We start from the raw sequence: 26,467 nt of genomic DNA, 5'->3' as shown, positions 1-26,467 counted from the left end.
AACTTCTAGCTGCCACTATTTAGCGCGGATCTGCGAACTCAAGCCACTGCCGTCAAGTATACTTTTAGGCGCTTAACAATGACACAATTGCAACTGCGAATAAATTGGCACGAACGAATAACGGCACCGTAAACTTTCTGCGCCATTCTTTTCATGCAGCAATCAGTCGACTTTCTTATGCCATCATTTTTACTATTCAGACGACACAATGAGAAATGTCAGACTGTAGCCAGGTATAGGCGAAAAGCAAGAGAGAAACAAAACCGGTTGGAAAGTTATAAGACGTAAGCGAGTTGTGTGTGGCGCAGCAATCATTGTGGCTGGCAACGAGTTGCGAGAATTTTGAATGCAGCTTCATTATAAGCGTTCAGAAGTCGGCAGACAAGTGATGTTGAGGATATCGAGGCCGAAGTAATGCCTAGTTGTGTGCGCGGAGCAGTTACAGGCCGTTTATAGAAGGTTGAAAATAGGTAGTCATTGCGCTGGACAAAAGTTGATATTTCTATAGAGAAGTTCAAATATGTTATTATAATAACAGACACTTCAGTTTTAACTTCTGACGCCATTGTTATTTCATTTATAGTAAAGATAGCGACTGCAATTATCACTATATTTATTAAGTTTGTAGCCAGAAAAATATGTGAACCTAGTCACATACCCACAGTTGTTTTTCTATCAGTTAAAATTTTCCATTTTAAAAATTTTCTTATGCGCCGAAGTGTAGGCAGTGATTTTTAAAGTAATTCAACTCAACCATCGCAAGTATAATAATTTATATAATACACCAGTGAAATATATAAACTGGTCGCTTACCCTCAAAAAATTTTTATAAAAGTTGAAAATTTCCATTAATAAATTTTTCCTACGAGCCGAAAAGTATGCAATGATTCCTAAAATTCCAACCTTTTTGTCATCATACAATAATATTAAAGACAGCTTCCTGAAAAAAAACGTATCCAACAGCCTAACGTTTTTTTATAAAAAAAATCTGCCGAGAAGTATGCAATAACTTTCGAATAAGCTCAACCTTTCAATAGTCATATCACAGTATCCAAATCGTAATAATGTTTTTATAAAAGTTAAATCTTTCAATTAAGAACATTTTTTTTTCGAGCCGAAAAGTATGCTATGATTTTAAATTTCCGCAACTTTCTGTCTTCATGCAACTATATCGAAAACAGTTCTCTGAAACTTAGAAAATAGTATCCACGTTTAGCACATAGTATAGCACATAACCAGCCACCTATCTCTTTTTTATTAAAAAAAAACTTTGCCGAAAAGTATGCAATGATTTTAGAATTAACTAAACCTTTCCATAGTCATATCATAATATGCAATATGAAACAAGGCCCTTGAAAAAAAGCAAACATACGTAAAAAGCAGTAGCTAAACACCTAATAGTATGCATTGTTTTATTTTACCAACAAATTCTGCTTACCTAATAAGCAACAACCTTGAGGTGCAATCAATATTTTATTATACTATTGCTGGCAAGGCAGCAAGCAACTAAAAGTTTACAATATATTTTTATAGCCTTACAAAATGTTTTGTTACAAGCGCCTGAAATTATGCAACCTACTCACTTTATGCCTCATAAACTTTTCTAATTTTTCACTTCACTCGTTGCGTGAGAAATGCGCCGCTGTAATAAAAAAATTTAAATACAGCGCGCCTAAAAGAATGCAAATATGTGCAGGTATATTAACCTTGTTGCCTATTTTCCGCGTTGAGCGCGCTTAAATGTATGCAAATAGCTACAGTATTGCTTGAGGCACATATTCTCGCCAACACATGCATTTATATAAAACTGTGTGAACTCTTTGTAGTAAAAATGCACGAAAGACAAACCTAAAGAGACAAAATTTGAAATTTTAAAGCAGCGTATAGGCCGAAAACACTTGTGTGGGTGTATGTGAATGAAAAGTTGCAAATTACGCTCAAGTGCACTTCAAAATCACTTCCGCGCTGACGGTATTTTGTTGTTTGTGTACTCATTTGCACGAGCTGTGTGCGTTTGGGTGAAGTTTTTTACAACTTTTGCCTTGTTATCGAGCGCTTGTCGGCATATTAGCACACACACACATAATCACACACCCGCATATACATACACACATCATTACTTATAGAAATTGTTAGCACATTTATCGACGCGCGCGTCAGTTCAATTACTTACCCAGCCTCACACTTATACGCGCGCACGTATATATGAGCCACTGCGCTCCGCCGCCGCCCCAACTCACCGCGCGCTCATGGCACGAGACGCTACTTTATCATAATTTTGCTACGCATGAATGCCTACACAATTGTTATTATTGTTATATACTTTTTCCAAGCGCTTTTGTGTTATTGTTGCAATAAGCTTTTGTTTTTCGTTTTGTATGCTTTCTTTAGCGTGCGCACCGCTTCACTTTCTTTTTGTTGTTGAAAAAGTTTTCATTAATAACGATTTTCCATTAACTATCGATTGATTTTTTAACACTAACGCGCCAACGAGTTTCAAAAGCCTGCCAGTGCCCGCTTGCCGTTGCCTGCATTGCTGCTGCATTAACAACAACAACGCCACAAACAAGCACTCTCCAGACAGTGAGTGCACTTCAGTTGCTATTTGGTACGCAAACAATAATAATGTTTGCCGGCGCAAAAAAACCGTATGGCCAAATGGAAACTGAACTTAACGCGCTTGCCGGCAGCGCGCTAGCGCCTGTAAGCAGACACCCGTGCTGTAAGAAGTACACTCTATCAATCGATCGATGGTGGCTGAGTGCTTTCGTGCTTTCGCGCATAGCAGTCATTGGGGAATGCCAGTAGTGCGGCGCGCTGAAAGCCTCAGTATACCCCTCACCTTACCCTCTTGTGGATGGTGGGGGTGTAGAGAGTTGTAAACACCACCCGCTGGCAGAGCGCTGCTTACAGCGCGCCCACTCGCGTACGACCGGCAGGAAAAACTCATTGAAAAGTTTACTTTTTTATCGCACTCACTTCAGCAGCGTCGATAAATGAGTGTGCCGGTGTCGAGGAGGGGTGTGGAAAAATTCGATACTCGCTGCCTACGAACAGTAACGCAAAACATTTAGCGTTTTCGTATATCGCAAAAAACATTACCAACACCAACCAGCCAGTAAAGGTGTAGTGCCAAAGTGTTAGCAACTTCGCTTGTGCGCCTGAAAGTCGGCAAGGCCACGTAAGCCACACTATAATAGCGCGCCAGTAACAAAAAAAACGCACAATTGCTGTGTTGTATTATTATTCGCAAAGGAGCAAGTTTTTAATTTTTCAGCGTGCCCTGCCGGCAATACGAAAAACGGAAAAAATTTTCGTGCGCAAACCGCTAAAACCGCCACAAAGTATGCAGCAAATACTTTTGTGTGACTATTATTGTTATTACTATGTACGGTGTATTTGTGCTGTCTTCGTGTGCGTGAAAACTTCCTCGTCATATATTTTTATTATTGTTGCTCCCTTGCGTCCCACACCCGCTTGCTTTTTTCATACCCACCTTTTATTGCATTTTGCCTTTCAATATTTCGTTACTTACCTTTTTTTCTATAAATTATTGCATAAAGTTTGGCGCTAAGTTGCACAAAAACTTTTCCTGTCTTCTATTAGACCTTTTGCCTTATTTATATATACTTTTTTTTTGACAGCGTTACCTTACCGCCGTATAATGCCCGTCTGTGGCGGAAATAAATGCCAGCATATGATTCAGTGTTGTTGTTTAGTGTTAACAGTACAATAGCGATGCTATAAATCTTCATGGTCCACGTTGCGATTATATTGCTTTAGCGCTGATTTTGTGGTTTCACGGTTTGCTATTGTTGTTAGAATGGCAAAGAACTACGAAAATATGCTGCATAGTTTTAGGCTGTAGTTGTCTTTAAAGAAATTTAAGATGTCAGGTTACAAAGCAGTTGAAAAAATGTTGGATTCAAATAATAATTTTGCTTTACTCTAAAATTGACAAAATTTTATATTTTTTAAAATACTCCTTCAGTTTTATTTCTCTAAATTTATTTTTATGACAATAGGATTTGTATATTTGCAAATTTTTATTCAAAAAAATTATTTATTATCTGTGTTTTGTGGTTAGAAAACATTATTGCGACTTAAAACTAAAAAAAGTTTATACTTTCCAACTTAAGCCTAAATGTAGGCAACAGCATTTTTGCGGCTTATCATTTGGAGTATTAAATAATTATAACAAATAAAAAAGATGCAGCAATGCCCTTGTATTAACAGTAAAGCAATTTAGAATCATTTGCACCCAAAAGTATGCAATTGAAAAATGATAAAATAATTTTACTTTAGTTCAGCACTTATGGCAAACAAATATTTAAAACACTTTAACTTGCTTACTACTTCTTGTCTTGCATGCCTTCAAAATTTTATTTAATTTGAGATAAATTGTTCTACTAGCGCCGAAAAGTATGCTATCTATTCCAATCAGTTAACTAACTAACAACTAATTAGGTTTTGCCTTCATAATTATAACAAGTGGAACAAAATTTTAAACACTGCCAATTTGGCTGTTTAGAAGAAACTTTAAATAAAGTAAAAATATATAATTTTGCTCTGGTGTGCCTATAAGTAAGCTAAATTTTAATTTTTAATGCTAATTTAAGCTAATATAACACCAAAAAGCGCTGTATTCCTACGTGTGAAGTTTATTTATAGCTTACACAAAACGCTTGGTCAGTAGATTTCGTCAATCTTTACTCAGTAGGAAAGCCGTAAACAATATTAGCTAATACCAAAACCTAATTTAGCTAATGCAATAATGATACGAAGCTACTTTTGCACAACACTACTGAAATACCAACTATCTACACACATACCATGCACAAACAGTGACATGAGCATATCGTCTAAGCGTTCGACTCCCGAGAGGCGCACAACATGTCCAGCCCTACCCTGGCCCATTTGTACACGTCCGCTTGTGGTAGTTGCTTACACTTTTTTACTGCTTTTCACAACCAACTTCATGGCACCTAAAAGCACGCTACACTTTTTTAAATATGCATAAAGTTTAGATAAATTTCCATGTAACGCTGAGAGGCTCGTACGTTTTGTTGTTATTCAGGGCACAACCTTAACATAAAAATGCAATAAAATTCGTCAGTGAGCTTTAAAGTGGTCGAATTTACATGCTCACACAGACAAGTGCTGCCAGCGTTGTATGCATGTGTTTGTATAGTTTACGGCGTAGTGCCACGCCAACTATTTCTATTGTTATAAACTATTCCTTCTATGTGTGTTTGTATGTATGTGTGTTGGCTAACAAATTGCTGTTGAGCTTGTAGTTAGTCTTCTATTGCTGTCGTCTCGCTATCCCAATGAGCATATATCAATTTTTATGCTACGCCCTAATAAACGCAGACATGCACACAAACACCCACATGCATATATGTGCCTACACTGGCCAGCAATATCTACTTTCCGGCGCTGCGCCACAATATTTCTATCACGCTGTGTACGTTTCCGGACTTTATCACACATTTCCACAATTCAGCCGGCGTCTAAGCAACAAATACAGCGTGTTCAAACTCTCGTACCAATGTCCTCACCAATGCGCTCATCCACGCTCTCTTTCCCCTGTCTTTCTCTAGTGTTGTCGCACATGCTGCTTTGCTTGGCTTAAAACGCGCCGGTAGTGCTGCTGACCACTCGCTGCAACTCGTTCGATCATCGCTCACTCGCCTGTCTGCCATTTATATTAACATACATTTCTACTTGTAGTATATCTACTAAATGTGTGTGTGTGTGTCTGTTTATACGTGCTGTGTCCTTCATACGTTCATTGGCTCATTCGTTTCGTTATTTTTATTAGTGTCATGTATTTTTATAGTTCAAAGGACATTTGAATAATTGAATGAACGAATGATTTCATCCCTTTTGGCTTCGAATTTCGCCTTCGTTGTCGTCTTCTACGCTCTATTTCACATGCTACACACAGCACACAGCGTGTCCAGCGTATATGCCGCAGATTTTGTGTTATTGTTGTTGCTAGTTGAGTATATCAAATTACTAGTATGACTGTTGCGCGCTATGTCACCGCACCACACCCGCGTCGATACCTACACTATCACAGGCATTTTGTCGTCATTGAAGCTGAACGACGTCAACACTGTCTTTATTATTATTTGTTGTAGTTGTTTGTTTGCGTTGTAGTATTTTTTGTTTTTGCTTGTCGCTCGATCATATTATTGATGGTGTTGCCATTTCGAAAGCAGTCAGCGCTCATAAAGCTACACAAAGGCACATATTTGCTATAACTGTGTGTGTATTTGTGTGTGTCAAAATAAATATGTATGTCCATAAAAGCGATGACGAATGAAAATCAATATTTATTAGATTACTTTCGAAATTTAACGAGAACATAGATATTTTATATAATCAATTGCACACACACACGCAGACAAGCCAACTCACCCCAAACTCACAATGAGTCAAATGCGATTAGTGTTTGTTATGCATTTCCTATTAGCTCTTTGTTTCTTTTTATTTTTGTTTTTATTTTTATTTGGTTTAATGGCATAACTAATGCTTTTCTAAGGCGCAAGCCAATTTAGTATCGACAAAAAGCATTTACAGGCAAATATATATAAATATTTTTATTTTATAGCATACTTATAGGCTTATAGTAAGCTAGTCAAGTAAACTTTAGTGTATTCGTATGCGTCGAAAGCGTTATAAATACAAATGGAGGCTACAAAAAACCAGCAACGATAGTATGACAGGCCCTGTCATTATAGCAAAATATATTTCATATTCAATTGCCAACTCGAAAGTAGTTTTGGTTATATAGTTGATATATCTTACATTAAACCACAAATTAGCTAATGTGTAGTATGTCTTTTGCAGGCACTCATTACTGCTACTATAAATATTATATTCCGCTGTCATTTATTATTCATTTTCTATATTTGGAAGCCAACATTTAGGCGCATTTTTATTCAAATAACTATAAATAAACTTATTACTGCTACTAAAAAAAAAAAAAATTATATTATGCTGGCAATTTTTATTCCCTTTTTATATTTTGAGGCCTACATATAGGCGCACTTTTATTAGGTCTACATTTAGGCGTAGTTTTTTTAAGGATGACTATTTACGATATCATTGCTCTTTTGAATTGTTTTTCGACTTTCTACAACTTTCTATAATTTTTTTCAACTAATATTGAAATTTATTTTCTTTTCTTCTAGGTAAGTCCAAGTTATTCAACATTTAGCTTATAAGTAATAAATAACATTGATAAGTGTATACCATTTGGTGAGTAAAATGAAACAGATTTTTAATTTTCATAACAAATTAATATTACAAAAATTCATTTAGAAGGAAAAAGAAGAGATCCAATACTCATTGGTTTCCTCTTTCAAAAGTACTGAAGAAAGAGCCTTAAAATTATGAACAAGCGTCTCTCGAATATTGAAAAACGAGCTCTAATTCGAATAACTTCGAATCCCAGTTTGAATAATTGGTCAGTTAATGTTATAAAAACGTTGTATTATATATCTTAAACTGAAATTCGATGTATATGCAATTATTACGTTCGTTTCTAGTAACTATCTGCAATTCTCAACCAATTTATGAAAAAAATATTCAAAATGAGACCAAATTTTGGATATACCATAAAGAATATTTTTATACGTGATTCCGATAGTTCAGTTTGTAACGCAGCTATATGTTATAGCCGTCGAATATCAGCGGTTTCAATGAATCAGCAGTTTCTTGGAAAAAAATACGAAATGAGGGACGACTTTAAAAAGATGTCAGTCAAGCCTAATATTGTATCATTAAATTCAAACTTATAAGAAAAAAGCGATGTTTAAACTATAACCTTTCATATGAATGATTTTCTGAGGAACAGTTTAACAATTCTCCATAAGCACACACCTAATTGCTAATTGCATATGTTGAAACCAGTATTTATATCGGTGTATATAAACATGGCAACTCTGCTATACCATAGTTATGTGTTATTGCTCTAAGCTTTACACATGACCGCCGCAGGGTGTTGCCAAAGTTCCAAACTAACCGGAAGCGGATAGTAATGTTTAATTTGTTGCCGCTGTCGTTGCCGGTACCGTAGCCTGTGGCCGACAATAGCTGTTTAGTGGCGTTGGCAAGTGACAGATGAACGTGCTAGTCAGATTGTGGCTATCAGAGCAATATTACTAAAGTACATATAACTAAATATATTAAAAAACCACCTTGATTTTAAGAGATGAAGATCTTGTTTGGTAAAAATGTATGCAGATGAGTCAGTATGGTTCTAACATAAAATAAATAATTTTATTACCAAAAAAATAATATAAAAATAAAATAAACATACAAACAAGAGGTTAAATTTTATCCGCATTTTTAAACTTCACTTCCTTTTCCTTACTATCTAAAGTGATCTCTATCTACTAAAAAAGTCTCAACGATTTGATATCACGCGATCTTGTTGGACAATCGACCGGCCCAAAACTTGAGATTATCTGCTCACCGTAGTGTTCTCTCAATAAAACCATTGATTGCCGCAATGTGTGGGAAGTGGCACCGTCTTGTTGAAACCAAATGTCGCTGAAATCATGAGCTTCAATTTCAGGCATCAAATAGTAGGTTATCACGGCGCGATAAGTCGCCATTGACGGTTACGTTCTCACCGGCGTCATTTTTGTAGAAATTTGGACCTATAATTCCACTAGCCCACAAACCACACCAAATCATTGTTTTTTTTTTTTTGATGAAATGGCAGTTCTTGGAACTCTTCAGGTTGCTTTTGGACTCAAATGCGGCAATTTTTTTATTTACATATCCATGGCGCCAGAAATGGGTCTCTTCGCTGAACAAAATTTTGCTCGAAAGCGTCGGATCTACTTGGAACTTTGGAACATAAATAGCATAACAGCCTAACAAGTGATTCGTGATCTGTACATGAAAGGCTATTGAAAAGGGTACCTCTACTTTGATCACTCGTTAAATTTTAAATGGACACCTATTAAAGTTTCTCTCCACTACAGCAACAAGTTGTAGTTTGACTGCTTTTTAACTCGACAATCCATCGCGGATACCTTTACTTACGTATAAATGCATTCAAAATTGTTGCAACCACTTTCACAGTACCTGTCCGCCAGCGTTCCAGTGGTTTATTTACCAACAGGCAAATTAACTCCGCGACCATCAGCGGCAACTACATTTTGCTGTTGCCTTAGTAGATACACACATATAACTATATAGCATAATGTGCATACAAGCATTTCAATCAACTGCCTTATGAAGACCACGTATATGTGCTGCAAAGTAAATACTGTGCAAATGTATACATTTAGGCGCTGGAGCCTTCAAAACAGGTGATGCGCTCGTATAAGTATATGGCAGCTCGTTGCGATTACGTTGCGTGGATTGGTTTTGCTGTGTTTCTTGTTATTGTTGGTTTGGTTATAACATTGTTTTTAGTGTCCAGAAAGATATAGGGTGTTGCGCTAGTAGTTGAAATTTTCTACAGTGAAGTATGTTAATGCTAGTGGGTTGCTGTAATTTCGAAAGGTTTTTTAACAATAATAAATACTTTTTTATCAACTTTCTCTCAAGCCTTAAAAAGCTTTGTAATTAAAAGTTTTACTTAAGCCCACATTTTGTATGAAAATATAACCCAAAAGTATGCTCAAGTGTACTAATTTTGTACTAGATTGCATTTTTCAATAATTTTCTAAAGTTTTATCTCTAACTTCGAACTATCAAGATACTCCAAATGATTAATCAACTTTCGTCCCCTAACCTTATACCAATCACAGTTTTTAATTATATTTGTGCTTAAGTATTTGAAAAAATGCACCTTTTTTTGATAGGCTCACAAAATTAAACACCTGATTTCGAACTCTTACTAGACCCTAAAAAAACGCCTGGAAAGTAAGACTTTTTCAACTTCCGCCGCCGCATATCACTCATATACATAAATTTTAATTACAATTTGATTTGATTGCGCTTATTTGAAAATAAGTGAGTATGAAAGTTATGCACAAAAAACTTCCACTTTAAAAATTATCACGCAAAAAATTTGCATAGCACCAAGACCACAAAGCGCCCTCACGCCACCAACTAGCAACGGCCATTGAAAAACAGTTTATTCAAATTTTCGCACACCACAACGCATACAACTACGTTGCAGCTGTGTTGATCAAGCGCTGAATACCTACCGTTAACGCCTTTGGGCTATGCAAATAGAAAAATTAAAATTTTAATTGCAGCTTTTTAGGCGTGCACAACTTTGCGGTTCGCATACCAGCCGGTATGTTGGTGTAAGAATTTTAAAAATCACTTTGCATAGCATTTAATATAATTTCTACCTTGTCTCTGCGCTTATACATGGCAAAACGCCTAAAAGCATGCTTGCACAAAAAAAAATTACGAAATATATGCAGCAAAATTTTGCCATATGAAAATATATACACACTGTTATCTAACGTTAGCGCTTGCTGTCGCTTTTTGTATTTACTTTGTGGGTTGTGGTAATTTTGCGCGCCTAAAACCATGTTTCAATTAAGCTATCACCTTGAAATGTTTGTTTATATATAAATGTATGTATATATACACCACATTGCGTTAAATATAAGGCAGGCAGTTAGCTGTCGGGTCAAAAAGCGAAAGCAGCAAATAAACTTGAAACCCAAAAACGCAAAAAATAAAAATAACGATATACCGAATTTTTTCACATCTCCTGCGGCTTCATTCCTGTGCGCGTCGCTGCTGCGTGGCTGTCTGTTGGCTACGCCGCAATCACCTGCCTTTCATAACCATATATCTATATTATATTTTCGGCGACCCACAGCTTTGCGCAGCCACTCATTTGCTCGCCTCACCAAGCCCACTGCTCGTGCTCTTCGTTGTCTGCGCGCTTTTCAAATGTTGGCTGACGGTCGCCACGTTTGGCCGCGGCAGTATATTTTAATTTTAATGTTTTATTATTATATCCGGCTCGCGCGCACATCCGCCTCCTGCCACACAGCAAGTTGCTTGATAGCACACTTCAAACTGCCATTTACATTTTACCTATTTTATGTCTTATTTTATTTATACTTTCGATTTTTTTTTTCTCTTCCAACGCTGCTTGCGACCACTTCTCACGCACCTCGGCATTCGGTGATGGAATAAAGGTAAAATGCCAGCAAAATTTGCATTTAAATGAAGCCACTGACAGCAATAACAAGGATAGACCGGTTCGCTTCTGTTATGGTTGCCTATCTTGGTGCGTAAAAGTCCATTTTCTCCCCGGTGAAGAGTGTGCGGTGTGACGCTGATAGGCTGTTGGTGGGTAGGTGTGGGTGAAGTGCTGGACTGTGAGTCGGTCGGCGTGTATAAAGTGCCTACTTTTGTGTATAAAATGCGCCGTACGTCCGAAGCAACTGTCAGTTCAATCTATACTTTTTCTGCTTTTGTATTTCGTAGTACATTTTTCCTTCCTCTTGGTGATGGGTTTGGTAGTATTGTTCTCGTTGTTGTTATTTTGTTTTCTTTTTAGCTTTATTATCAGTTTTTTGGCTATCAGTATTATTTTTTTCATGGTCCAAAGCGTGGCTACAAATAACTTTGTACCATTTTGCTACTTCGCTGATTTTCCTGCCTTTATATCATAATGGTGACAATTTCGCATTTTTATTCGACTTAAGCTATGAAAATAAATTTGTCTCACCTTTCTTTTAAACGCTTTTTTTTCTGCAGTCCGTGTCAAATTTGATCAGATGTAGAATGAATATGGCTCCCTTAGCTTTGATTAATTTTCCATTGGTTTATAAAAATTCCTTATTAATTAAAAAAACTACACAAAGGGAGAGAAAAATGTTTCTCATTGATAATACTTTATCTGATTAAATAAATATGCAAAAGCGATTGTTTCACATTTCTTCTAAACGCTTTTATTTTCTTCAGTCCGAGTCAAATTTGATTACATATAGAATGAATATGACCAGCATCAATATTTGTAAAAGCAAAATATCAATAAGGTTTTTGCAAAACATTGAAGTAAAGTCACTATATTCATACTATTTTTCATTCGACTGTCGGTAGGGAGCTAATAATTTTCCACTGGTTTATAAAAATCCATTATTAATAAAAAAATCCACAGAGGAGAGAAAAATGTTTCTCATTGATAAAAATAAGTGTATTTGTGTGTATAGACGTATATTTAAAAGAAAGTTTACACCACTCACTTACTCGGTGTTTTAGATTTGAAGCAAAAATATGGTGTCTGTTAATATGCTGTAGGAATGAGTCAATAGTAGAAGTCCAGGAACGCAAGAATTTGAAGCAAAAATAAAAACAAAAGAAAAACCGTAGTAGAGTGAAACTCATTGGAAAAGCAAGATAAAATAACAAAAATTAAAGGCAATCTGAAGTCATGAAGAGGACAGGTAGTGCGTTGGTTTAATGTTTAAGGCTTAAAACGGTTTAACATGATTTCCCGCAAAACTAAGAGCACTATACAAAAATGTTATACGGCAAAGTTGTAGCTATTAACAAGTTCTACAATTTTTGTATTCCTGCCTATATCCCATAACCTAAAAATGTATATAAAAAAATCAAAGCTTTTTTCGTTTTTCCTAACTTTTTACTGTTTTCAATCTTTTTTGCACTCAGTAAGGCTAGCCTCTTCCTACTTGTGGGGCTTTTAAAAGACAATTGCTCCTTGTTGTAAGTTTTGAAATCTTGCCAGACGTCATCTGCAGAAGCTGTATGGAAGAAGATGAGGGGGAAATAACTCAACGCTTCCTTCTTTAAACCCGCGTTTGGGTAGTTCGAACACAGGAGTTGTTCTTTTATATTTCTTCACAAAGGACTACATATAGCAGTCTACATGCGATCTTAGATCAGCCTTCAAACCAAACCTAACCTAACCTAACTTTTTTTAGCACTGGCAATCAAAATATTTTTCGAAAAAAAATTATCTTTATCAAATATATACCCTTCTCCAAACTACTACTGTAAGTTAAGTATACCGAAGCCTACATATAACTTTCTGATAAACCTCAAAGTTCCTAAGTAACTCTCACAAATAATCAGGCCAATCATTTACTTATACAATACACTCAAGCTCAAGTTTAACAGATACAGGGCCTCTTCTTAATAATATATTATATATTAATATATAACGGTGTATATAATAACTATCTATCTCTTTACATTATTTATTATTATAGCACAACATTACTCGTAATACTGACTCCTGTCTCAATGTAATGAGAATCTCAATATACGCTAACTAACAGCGCAAATCACTGACAAATGTTTCGAGTTTTCGCAGCACAAAAGCATGCTAAGCTCATTTAAACCCACTCTTAAATCAAATAATCTCTTTCTCTAAACAAGTAAATTATATAATCTCCACTTGCCACCCTTTAGCTTAATATATAATCATTGTCATAATTGTCAACATTAGACTTGACTGCATTTGATTTAATTTTTCCTCCTATCATTCATACGCGCCACTCATCAGCACTTCAACAACTCATTCAACTCCATTCAGCCACAATGAGGGTATAGACACACACACATGTAATCAGTTGCTTTGCGACATTATTGCAGCCGTTCATTTCTTCTGTCATACTTTCTGTTAGTCTGGCAACAATTTTTGCCTCTTTTGTTTGGTAAAAAGTCGTTTCAATTCAGCTTCATCTTAAAAGCAAGCACTTCAAAAAGCTTTTGTTTACAAATAATAAGTAAATTAAAAGTACCTAAGCGCATATCCTACGGGCAACAAATAAACAGGAAGAGCAAGCGCATACAATGCTGAGAGCGCCATGAGCACTGATGAGTGCCTGAGTGGCATGGTGGATAAGCTGTCGCATATTTTTTAGCGTAAAATGGAAGATCGACGAGTGGATTGTAGTAGATATTTATGCTCATATGTGAATGGGTTGTGTGTGTGTCGCCTGTATTTGTTGTGCTTTGTTGTTGGTATTTGTGTTGCGCGTGTGGCTGTGAAGGTTTATTTGCCTTTTTTATGTGACTACTTTGACGTACTTACTCTGTAAGGTATGGTAGGTATGTATTTAGGATAGTGTGTTAGTGGTTTGTTGTTTTGGAATAAAAATTTTTGCTTATATTAGCCCTGAAGTATGCTCCTTAAAAACGATTATTATTTTTTTCTGTGAATTTTGGAATTTTTTTTGATAAGTTGCTATTATTTTTAGTCCATTTGTTGCTAAATTTAAGCCTCTATAAACACTTTTCAAAGTGTTCGAAGAAAATGAGGTTATGTCTGTACATATATGTGCGAACTAAACCCTCAGTTTTTGAAATAGCGCTATAAAATCTTGTACCCGTCCTTCTTTCATCAAGAAACAGCTTATGTGTTGGAACGGCCGATATCGGACCACTATATCATTTAGCTGCCATACAAACTGAAGTATCAGATTCAAGTGCTTGTATGGATAACTTTCTTATTTGACGATTTATCTTCGAGAAATTTCGTACGGCTTATTGCCCAAGGCAGCTATGCAATATGCGAAGAAATATTTCAGATTGAGTCACATTAGCGTATAGCTGCCATATAAACTGAAGTATCAGAATCAAGTGCTTGTATGGAAAACTTTCTCATTTAACGAGATATTTACCCGAGAATTGGCAAGAGTTATTCCCTAAAACAACGCTATACACTCCGTAAAATTTTTTCATATTGGTCTACTTTAGCATATAGCTGCCATACAAACTTATCGGTCCAAAAGAAATTCTTGTATGGAAAAATATTTCACTTGAAAAGTTATCTTCACGAAAAGTGGTATTGATGATAGCCTAAAATAAGACTATAATCTTCGAAGAATATGTTTAGATCGAACCACATTAGCATGGAGCTGCCATACAAACTGATCATTCAAAATTCAGTTCTTTTGTTAACAACTTTTGCATGTGTGAGGGGTTTTATAACTCCGGTGGAACCACAGTTACTATATTTTTGTTTTTTTCTTATCATACAAAATTGGTATCCATATTTATATCCTGTCGCCACTTGGCAACCCTTGTTCACTGTTGAAAATTATTAAATGCAAAAATTCCAACACATCCTCCATTTAGTTGTCACACAGCGCTGCCTCGGTGAGCGTTTTATTTATTTGTCAGCGCTGCAGCTAAAAGCGCAGTTAGCTTTCGTATAGCTGTAGCAACAAGCGTTGGCATTTGCGATGCTTCGAACCGGATGGATGTGCGTGTTGCCTAACGCAGCTGAATATCCCATATCAAAGTATGCGCACATGCTATTTGACTATATGTTCTATATAAAAAATAAAAAAAAATGTAAAGAACACACATGCTTACGCAGTCCTTGAGCTAAAAGATAACATGACCTATTATTTGTGTGTGTGTGGCATACGTTCATGCATTTGATTATCTACAAGTGCACGCATAGCTTGGTATTTGTGTTTCAACAACTGCTTGCTGCATATGCGTTTGTTAGGTTCCATGTCCTATTTTCTTGCTGCAGCTTTGTTCTTTTTTTCTTTCTCTCCTTTCGCTGCTTCGGCACTATCTTCATCAGTGCAACTCATATATCAAAGTTTTAAATGAAAAGCGACAGCGTGGAATGCAATTTATAAATTACAATCATTTTGAGCGAGGAAACGGAGATGAGTCGCTGCAGTAGGGTGATGTAGGGCTAAAGGGATGAATAGATCGTGCATATATAGCTTTATTTAGCTGTTGGTAGTGCGGAGAAATAAGTGCGAAAGTTGAGAAAACAAGCTTTGAATGAATTATCAGCAGCGGCAAATAAGCGCTGGCAGTTGTACCACTGCTGTATGATAGTGCTAAAATCACGTATGTATGTAAATGTGAATATACAAACATATCCAGCGTAGCTCACTTAGTCTTATAAATAAGTACAACGAGCTTAGTGCTTCATATACTCCCTTCGACAATGAGAGCATCCACTTATTTGAAGGGTAAGCACGTTTGGTACTAGCTTTTGCTCACATCTGCTTTCGTTTAAAAACTTATATTTTGGTAGAGCGCTGTGTTCTTGACAAATTTGTATATATAAAGGTTCATGTACAATTTCCCGAAAATAATTTTTGAACAAAAGCATTCAAAATTTTAAACATTGACATTTCAAGGTCAGTTTGGGTAGACAATTTTCAAAAAAGAAAATTGACATATTTTTGTAAATAAAAAAATGTTTGTTTTTAAATGCGCTGAAAGTCATAAATCATATACCAAATACATAATTGTACCAAATAATCATAGCATATGGTCTCATTATCTAATAAAACCTCATCACTTGCTGAAAAAAGAAGCATACTACGTAGAGTAACTTCCCATATAACACTCTTACATGATGGTATGTCTCCTTGAAGTTGTATATCAATAAAGTTCATCCTATTAATATTTTTCACAGAAAAGTATTATAATTTTTACAAATATCAGACTAAAAATTCCGATTTCCACATTTCAGAAGCGAACTTAGTTCGGCTTGTGGTATTTTTCGTTAGTTCGGTTTTTTAGAACATACAGCTTCTCCACAAACTTGCCAGAGAAAATTTTTTCTTCTATAAATATAAGGTTTCAACTACGTTAGTATACTTTTAGGCGCACTATATCGAAAATAAATAGTAATACTGAAAATAAATCGAAATCATAGTTTTATCATTTTTCGAATTTAAGATCCATATCAAAAGCAAAAAAAAAAAAAATTCTATAAATATAAAGTTTCAGCTCTGTTGGTATACCCTTAGGCGCACTATATAGATAATAATACAGCAAATAAATCGATTTATAACGATTTATAACGATTTATAATTTTTAGAGTTCAAGTTCCATATAATTTACAAAAAAAAATTTCTTCTATAAATATAAAATGTCAACTATGTCAGTATACATTAAGGCGCTCTTTCCTATCGAAGAAAATTATGCATAACTTTAACAATAATTAGCTTACAGCATAAGAAATAAGTTATAAAATTCTAATAAAAGAAAGTTACACACACATACACACCTATCTAAAATGTGCTTCCCCGCCACTTCAGCCTGCAAGTATATAGTATATTTTAACCAGCTACTAAGCAGCCTTTTTATAAGATTGTATAGCCCATTTGGAAAGTGGCAGCAAGTAAAGACATGATGAACAAACACGCAATGGGAAAGCAACAAAAACTGTGATGGCATGACCTTGCGAATAACCTGTATGATGCCTGAGAGCGTTGGGAGCGTTGGGAGCCAACTAAAGACAAGCACAATACGCACATTATTTACGCAATTTGCTGGCGTAAAAACAAAGAGGGATGCACAAACAGACACTGACACAAAAGTGAGTGTGAAAGTGAAAGAAGCGCAGAGCAAAAAGTCGGGTGAGACAGTAGCGGGGAATACACAATAATACACGGTGCATAAAAAATGAGTTGATGGGTGCAAAAAATGGCGGAGAAAATTGGCTTGTAAGGCAAAAGTGGCTGGCTGGTGGTAGCGTAGCGCTGTGTGGCATGATTGCTGTGTGCGGCAAACGGAAATGTGCAAAAGTGAATCTCTTAACGCACATTTTCTTATATAAATTATTAATTTTCTAGCTGTGCTACATTTTGCGCACCTTCGTGGATGCGTTCATGGACGCGCTTGTATTGGAAATGTGTGTGTGTGTGTTAGAAAGGTAATAAGTGGTGAGGGCGTTGTTACAAGTGTACGTTAAAAGGCCTCTTTGGACTGCTGCTTGTTAGAAGCATTGTTTTGTACTTGTTTATTTTGTTGTTGTTTTTTTTTTTATATTTTTTTGTCTTGGCAGGTACTAAGGGGCATCAAGCAGTAACCGCATACATCAGCATTTTATTTTCGTTTAACGTCCTTAACTGCGCTCCCTTAACTTTTCATTTCTTTTTTTTTTTACTTTTTGGCCGGTTATCCCTCTACACAAGCAGTATATACTGCTGCCGCCCACACAAATTTGATGATGAACTCTCATGGAGGCTAAAGTGCATTTTGTGCTCCATTAAATAATAAAAAGCGGCAGCTTGAAATGTTAGATGAGGGAGCGAAATAAGCACTAAACAGCAATATCAGAAAAAAATAAGCACAAAAATGAAGAAAACATGCATACACAACGCTGTTATAACAATAACAACTAAGCACGCAATGCTTAACACACGTTAGGTACTCACATTGTAGTTGTAATATATGCGCGTAATATAACTGTAGTTGTAAAATAGCACTCACCATGCTGTAGCAAACGGAAGTGGCTTATCTAATACGCTTGTAATACCTCAAACACACACGCACATACACACAAACAAAACATAAAAGAGCTAACTGGTGTTGCGTGCGCCTTAAGCTATGCTTGCTGCGACACCCCATATGCATTTGCTGCTTGCCAACGCCACTTAACTACCACGACGTTGGCCAAAATCCCTATTGTGATTTTCAAATATTTTAAGATTTTTGCAAAAAGCGCAAAAATGGCGCACAGAGACAGAGAGAGAGAGAGATATGGCGCAAAAACTGAGTATGCCCCAGCGGCACTAAGCAGTCGCGTGCCACATGCACCGCATTGTGTCTAAAGTTAAGCAGTTGGCTGGCAAGACGCCACCAACAACTGCACCTACACACATATATACAGCTTAGCGCCACTGCTGCACAATCTATGTCGCCGCTGCATAACCTTGCGCGCTCCGTAGCGCTCATAAATAAGTGAGTGCGTATTGTCGCTGCAGATTAAATGTGAAAAAGTAGACAAGCCGGGTGCTTTTGTACGGCAAATAAGCATGGAAATTGGCAAAAGCAGTTAGCAGTCAGTCGGCTATGTGCCTTTTACCAACTAGTCACTGCTGACTACTCAGTGCTTGTTAAGTTATTCATAGACTCCGCCAGTCGCATGCAAGCATTAAAATCAGTATTCTTAGCTGCAACAGAAATGGAAATTACACAATGATTCTGTGCGTTATGCTGATGTGGTGGGTTGCGTGGCAGCGAGGTGGTTGCGTATCAATTATGCAGGCTCTTAAAAGTGATTTTATAGTGAGAAAGATACAAATTTGTATCAGGAGGTATATGTGATATAATATATAGACACCTTAAATATATTTTTTTTATGAAGAATGGTAATTTTTTTATATATATACTTTATATTCATACTATACTATATGTTATAGTTATCCAATCTGAACAATTTCATGGCAGATTGCATCCCGGTCCTTGGCAATAACACATGCAAAATTTCGTCTTGATATCTCATCAAATTAAAAAGTTTTTGATATAACCCCTTAATTCATATCGTTCAGTTTGTATGACAGCTATATGCTATAGTCGTCCGATCTGAACAATTTCTTTGGAGATTACATAATGGTCCTAGGCAATAGTCCATGTCAAATTTCGTCAGGATATCTCGTCAAATGAAAAAGTTTTCCATACAAGCTTTTGATTCCGATTGTTCAGTTTGTATGACAGCTATATGCTATAGTCGTCCGATCTGAAAAATTTCTTCGAGATCTGCATCATTTTGTTATATAATTACTTACGCCAAATTTTGTGAAGATATCTCCTCAAATGAAAATATTTTCCATACAAACACTTTATTACTTCACTTTATTATCGTTCGGTATATGTTCACTTAATGATTGCTGCTTTAGGGCTGAACCAGAAATATTTAGTATTTTAAAAAGTGTATTTAGGCCTTATAAAACTAAAACAAAAAGTTTAACTCACATTAAGTCAATTTTACTGCTATTCCTTTTCCATGTTTGTTATTGGGAGCTGCTTTGGCCTAAGATTCGTGCAAACCGGAAGCTTTAGCTTCTAAAATTAACTAATTTCGATCAAACTTAACCAGGAAGTTCATAAAAATAACCTATATAAGGCGTATTTTCTGTTTAAGCCATACCCCAATGTATTTCTCTCAGTTACTGAATTCCAACTGCAATTCTCAACCAGATTATAATAAAAAAATTATATGTGCAAAAATTTTCTCATTTTTCTGAATTTATTAACATCAAACAAATAATAATACATAACTATACTATGTATAATTGGTATGCTAGGAAAGCTTAGATAAAGTTGAAAATTTCTATTTTTTAAAGAAATCTTTTGTAAAATAAAATTGCACAGGCGCTGAACTTCTCTCAAGAGGTTCATGCTATCATATGAGAATATTTTCCCGAATACAAAACTCAAAGCCCACACACCAATATAGTACAAGTTTATTATTAATATCTTAAATTATTAGCTCAGATAAAAAAAAGCAAATCACAAATCATGTCAACTTCACAACTGACGCATATTCATCAACATCAAAGTCAGCGCGCAATGCAAAACTTATTTCACAGATGTCAAGAATTCCCTTACGCCCATCAATAGCAAAGCTCGCAATGCATGGGAGGCGCGTAAGCACAGCAGGCATTGTGAAACGCAAAAGCAGCCCCTGATAGGCTTATAACAACACCGTATTTAATATGCATTAAAAGCGTAGAAGCTAAGAAGTAGTTTGCATCAGGCAAATCAAACATTAGAAGTTCAGTTAGACGTGCCTATGAGCCACTGCCACTGAAAACGCTTTGGCAGCTGTCAAGTCAAATCAGCAGTGAAAGTAAATGACGGAAATCTCAAGAAGCGCACAGCAGCAATGAAAAGTAAAGAGTTGGGGCCACACAGTGAGAGCGTAAAGCGAGGAATGTGCGCTAAAGCAATGAGCTTTCAGTCCCAAAGCAATCTGCTGCAGCCACTTAAGCTAATGTAGGTTAACGTTAACCCGAATCTGCGAAACATTTAAGCCGTTTAACACCTAATAAAGCAAACATCAATTCTCCGCGCAAATGAAGAAGGAGAAAAGAGAAGTGGCTTGTCTTTAGTGGATACATATATACGTACATATATACAAAAAGGTAAACACTAACTAATTTGCTGCTGTATGTGTGTGTATACGCCTGAATTTGTGCGTGCACAACCCAGGCGCCAACGAAAATCAAAGCAGGCATGAGTTATTTTGGCCAGGCTGTGTAAGACACCACTTATAAGTTTCATTTTTTAACTTCCGAAAAATTGTGTATGCCAAAACAGACATTTTTGTAACTATTTGTATGTATGTGTGCGTGCCCCCAAGGCTACGGTACAATTTTCGAATGTTGTAATACAACTCTTCCATGCAATTAAATGTGTAAGGTTTTGTATTTAAATGCGTAGCAGGAAAAAGGGGTGCGCCTGCAGGTATGCTATATTTTCTATTTTTATAGTCTATTTATGTATACGCAGTTGCTGCATGGCAATTTAAACTTGAAATTACATTTGCGCCAGCGGAAGGCAACCACAGGGAAAACCAACAGCAAGCGCACACGCACACAACAACAATATTATTTACATACATACATGCATGCAAATATGCTCATTGAAAATCCTACTCATCTAGTGTGCCCGCCACATTGCTTGCCTTATTTGCCGGCAATGCTTTTAAATTTTAGCTGCATTTGCTTTGTTGTTGCACACCTTTTCCGCACTTCACAACTTGTGCCGCACGTCAAGCGCCAGTGCTGGCAGCAAACCCACGTGCCCATGTGGCGCGCGTCCAATCATTCACGAATGTAATGTACCCACACATATAGATATGTGCGTCAACTTCAACCAGCCGCACAGTTGGCAAATTAAAATCCATGACGCGTCGCCTCCAGCATGTTGAAGGGTTGCAAAGTTGTTATTAAAAATTTTCATTACATATTCCGCTACACATATATACACGCTTGTATGTGTTGGTATATTGTCAATAAAATATATTTTTTATGTCAAATTTAACTAACGTCGGGAAAACGTGTTTGCTGCGTAAGAGACTTGTAATCGGCAATGGCTTTATTTGTGCGCATTATTTTGCGATAATTAAAAAACAACAATTTCAAGCTACTACATACAAACTTCATAACTGTATTTATATACACAACTCGCAAGCTTCACCATTTATATAACGCAGCGCATAAACTTTGTGACCTTTTGCCTGATTTGCATGGAAAACGTAAACAAGTTTCTGCTGTGTTGAAAGCGTTAAGGGGTTAAGTGTTTGTCAAAGGGTGGTTTTATGTGAGTTTAATCTCTGTTTTCATGCCTAATGTGTATATTAAAGGAATGATTTTATTTAATGGTATATTTAGAAATTAACTTTTCGTTGCATGGAACCGAAAATTAATGTGATATTGCTAAGAAGTCAGGTTTCTGAGAATCGTACGGAAAGATGTATATAAAAAAAATAAATAAAAATATGTTTTACTTCGAAAATACCTTGACATAGGGTGAGAAAGTAACAGATACAAAAACAAAACAAATAATTTTCACAAACAGAAAAGATTCTTTACAACAACTTGATTGTGATTGGACAGTTTGTACGGCAGCTATATGCTATAATAATCCGATCCAAAAAATTTCTTCAAAAATTACAATATTGCTTGAGATAATAATACACGCCCAATTTCCTGAAGATATCTTGCCAAACGAAAAAGTTTCCCATACAAGCACTTGATTTTTATAGGCCAGTTTGTATGGCAGCTATATGCTATAGTGGACCAATCTGCAACATTTCGTCGGTGGTTATATCGTGCTTTTGAAAATAAACTGTGCCAAATTTCCTTAAGGTATCTCGTCAAACGAAAAAGTTTTTCATACAAGCACTTAATACCGATCAGTCAGCTTGTACTGCTGCTATACGCTATACTGACTCAATCTGAACAGTTTCATCACAGATTACAGATTGTAGCGATGCCTTTGGCAATTATCTCTACCAAATTTCTTGAAGATATCTCGTCAAACGAAAAAGTTTTACCTCCAAGCACACGTCTCTATCTACTAAATTTTAAAAGTCTGTCGATTAGCAAACTCAGCATACTTGAACTGCTTAGATTTCATTCCGATCGCGAAAGCCGAAAAGTTTTGATAATACTCAAAGATATTTCCTGAAATATGTTACAATGTTGGCTACAGATTGGGTACAGCTTTTCAACGCTTCAACTATTTTCTAAAAAAATACCTGTTAAATGACATTTCTTTTGTTGTCTTTACATAGTCAGAAACCTAGCTAACTCCTCAAAAAACTATGTAGTAATAGACAAAGTTACATGTACCTTTAAAAATTGTCTTCCTTAGCATAGGTTTCAAGTTTCAAACTCAGAACTCACTAGGGTCTAAATTCGGTATTATGTAACTTTTGAATTCAACTTCTTTTGCATATGTCTCAAGTTTGCAACTCAGAAATCACTAAGAATATATGTTCCACACTAATAACCATACCAATTCGGAACCAAAAGCTTTTGTATCCAATAAATTAGGGCCAAGCTTGCCACAAAGATTCACTAATTGTTCTATATGAACAGTATTTTCTGTATAAGACTGTTGTTATAGCTTTTGTTTACTATTTCTTTAAAGTAAACCGCAATTCTCAGCCGAGTTATGAAAAAATTTATATAGATGTGTCGACATATTTTCACTACTTTTACCATATTTCGATCTAGCAAATAGTATAGAACTTTTATTAATAGAAATTGATGTTCTAGGCAACTTTGAAACCAAATATTAATTTGGTTTTGTGATCCTTTAAATAGTGTAAGACTACTTCAGAGCAATGACTTAGGGAAGATTAATTTTATACGTTGCGTAACAAGAGATTATATATAAAATAAATTTCACTTTTCCTTACATATATTTAGAAATTTAAGTTTTCTAATTCGGTCTTATAGGTAATATAGAAAAATATATAATCTTATTATATTCCTATTATATTTAATATATATGTATATAGTATATGATCATGATTTCTGAGAACACTTCAACCAAACAGGTCAAGTTTCTATGTTACTGGTACTGTTAAAAGTAAAGACTTAACATGACTAGAATATCTAGAATAATATCTTAGAATGACTCAGCTAGTCAGCAATAATTTTGCGTCTTACAGAGGTTGTATCAGCTTATAATTCTTTTGGAAGCTAAGAGCTTTCGTATGGATACCAATATTATAAATACATTTATCATCATAGTCCGAAACAAGATTTGGTAGCCGTTTTTCTCATTATTACACTAAAACCAGGACATACGTGGTACTAATCATATGACAAGCTAAACTCTAGAACAATACTCCTACATAAGCCGTGAGAACTCAATCCAGTTCCACTAAACGCCGCATGTTGATCAACAATCACTAGTAGCACTTGCGTTAGTATCCGCTTTGTTAACTTAAACGTTTTTTACCCACAAAATTCTGTCGTTACGCACACCAGCTTGCTTACCTTCATGTCACTTGTATTTCTTCCCATTCATTATTTATTATTCAAGTAAATAAGAAGTCGAAACTTAGCGTACGGAAAGTATACTTTTCAAAATTGTTTTTGCTTCACTTCTACCGAGTATTCAATAAATATGTCACTCAAGTTTGTGTCAATTGACAGCCCATCAAAGAGAGCGAGAAAAAAGTGCCAAACACTAAATTAGAATCTCACATGTGCCGCTTGATTGCCCAACCCAACGCCAAACAACTCATTTGGTGGCGGCAAGCAACCCTCAAAGTCAAAATAGAAAACTCCGCAAGCAAGCAAGTTACGCAGAAAAGCAAAGGAAACGCCAACGGCAGGAAAACTGTCACGTGTTGTCATTTAAGTGAGCACTAGGCATATAGACATTTACCCACATAAATAAATGCTGCTTGTACTTATTATTAAAATAATAATAGTGTTTCATGTCGTTTAGGCTTTGATGTAAACGAAAAAATTTTGTGGTACAAAAAAATAAAAGCCTATATACCATTGCACCCTCGAAAATGCGTTCAAGGGTAGTTCTATATTTCGTCTGAGCACTCTCTTAATTAACTACGCTTTTTGTCGTCTAAGTGTCCCTGGCAGCTAGCGCCACAAACAGTTATCAAATATATACCATCACCAGAACTTAGAAGTCTATTTAAAATTGACAAATAATTTTGTGTTTGCACAGATTTGCATATTACTTTCCGGTGAAAAGTAATCCGCAGTGCATTCAAGTTTATTTATAAAGTGGTGGTGTGTATAGATGTTTGAAAATCCGGCGCTGAGAATATTTAACAACCGTTTCAGCAAACCTTAGTTAAATAAAAAAAAATGGAAAAGAAAGGAAAAAGTTGTCGAATTATACTATTTTGTTTACTGCTTAATTTAAATTAATTTTATTTTATTTTATTTTTTATTTTTATTTATTTTTTATTATTTTTTTTTATTTAATTTAATTACACCCGAATTTTATTTTGTTTAATTTAATTTAATTTAATATATTTTATTTTATTTTATTTTATTTTATTTTATTTTATTTTACTTTATTTTATTTTATTTTATTTTATTTTATTTTATTTTATTTTATTTTATTTTATTTTATTTTATTTTATTTTATTTTATTTTATTTTATTTTATTTTATTTTATTTTATTTTATTTTTTTATTTTATTTATTTTTTTGAATTTCCTAGTATCATGGTCAGTACTGTTTTATCATGTAATCATTATCCAAAATGTTAATTGGCCATGCTAAACCAGAGAATGTAAAGTATAGGCAGAGAACTTAAACTGTCTATACTTTACATTCTCTGTTCCACCTACACGAATCTTACCTAAAAGGAACTATAAACAATGGCGATGCAAATAGTAGGAGGCAACAGGTGATATTCGCTCTTGAGGATACCAACGACATCTATTGGCAGTTAGAAGGATCTTACAGACCAGTGGCTGCGCAACTATTAAACTTTTGCAAGCGCATGTAGTTACATATATGCATAGCTATGCAAATGTATACACATTCATACATATGTATATACACACAATTGCTTGGAGCAAGGCCTACGTCGAAATTTAATAATATTTTTTTGTTAAATTTTAGCATATTTGAACAGCACTTACCTCATTTTATAGTCTAACTCACACTCTGCTTGACATTGAACTATAGGAAATTGCACCATCTGTTGATCATCTCATTGAAAAAGGATCACAGCAAACTTAAAAGAGAAAAATTTCAATTTTATATATCTAAAATTGTTATTGGATAATTAAAAATTATTTTTATCAGCGAAATATTATCCAACTTTAAATGTTTTAGCTCTTAATAAACAAATATAATAACATCTGTGTATTAGATATTTAATGTGCATTAATAATATGCGCGCCATCTGTTTGTCACAATCATGATATCCAATCAAAATTAGAAGCTTGCTTGTGATTGGTCGTTCTTAATTTCCACAGTACTGTCCTTATAACGCGTTCGCGTAGGTGGCATTTGCAGCAGCTCCGTGAAAAGTGAAAATAGTTTAGGAATTAACGTCGCAATCAAGGAGTTTGTAGTAGAATTAGGTTGAAGTTCGTGAATTTAATCGTTTTAAAGTAAAAAAAGTGATCGGGCGTTGTTATATGTGTAGTCAAAATGAAAGTGAAAATTAGTGAGTGCAAAAGCTGTGCGCAGAGCGCTGAGCGTCGGCGCAAGCAGAGCTCTGCCAGTGGCTGTGCAATGCTATGATATTGTAAATAAAGTGTTATTAAGCGTCGA

At 35.4% G+C, this 26,467-nt stretch overlaps 1 protein-coding gene across 5 annotated transcripts in view; it reads left to right on the top strand.

The window, feature by feature from the left end:
• The window catches only part of LOC120776614 (CUGBP Elav-like family member 4), a 975,983-nt gene that overhangs the window by 606,120 nt on the left and 343,396 nt on the right, over positions 1-26,467 (top strand). The window contains exon 1 of one of the 5 annotated variants that reach the window (XM_040107407.1): positions 26,222-26,360. The exons of the other annotated variants lie outside the window; for them this stretch is intronic. The gene's annotated coding sequence lies outside the window, so the exon portion shown is untranslated. Of the gene's footprint in view, positions 1-26,221; positions 26,361-26,467 lie in introns of those variants that run through there. 5 annotated transcript variants of the gene reach the window in all.

This window comes from Bactrocera tryoni, chromosome 5 (genome assembly GCF_016617805.1).
Source record: "Bactrocera tryoni isolate S06 chromosome 5, CSIRO_BtryS06_freeze2, whole genome shotgun sequence".
Classification (NCBI taxonomy): domain Eukaryota; kingdom Metazoa; phylum Arthropoda; class Insecta; order Diptera; family Tephritidae; genus Bactrocera; species Bactrocera tryoni.
Note: the sequence above shows the minus strand (reverse complement) of the source record. Positions and strands in the feature narration are given on the sequence as shown.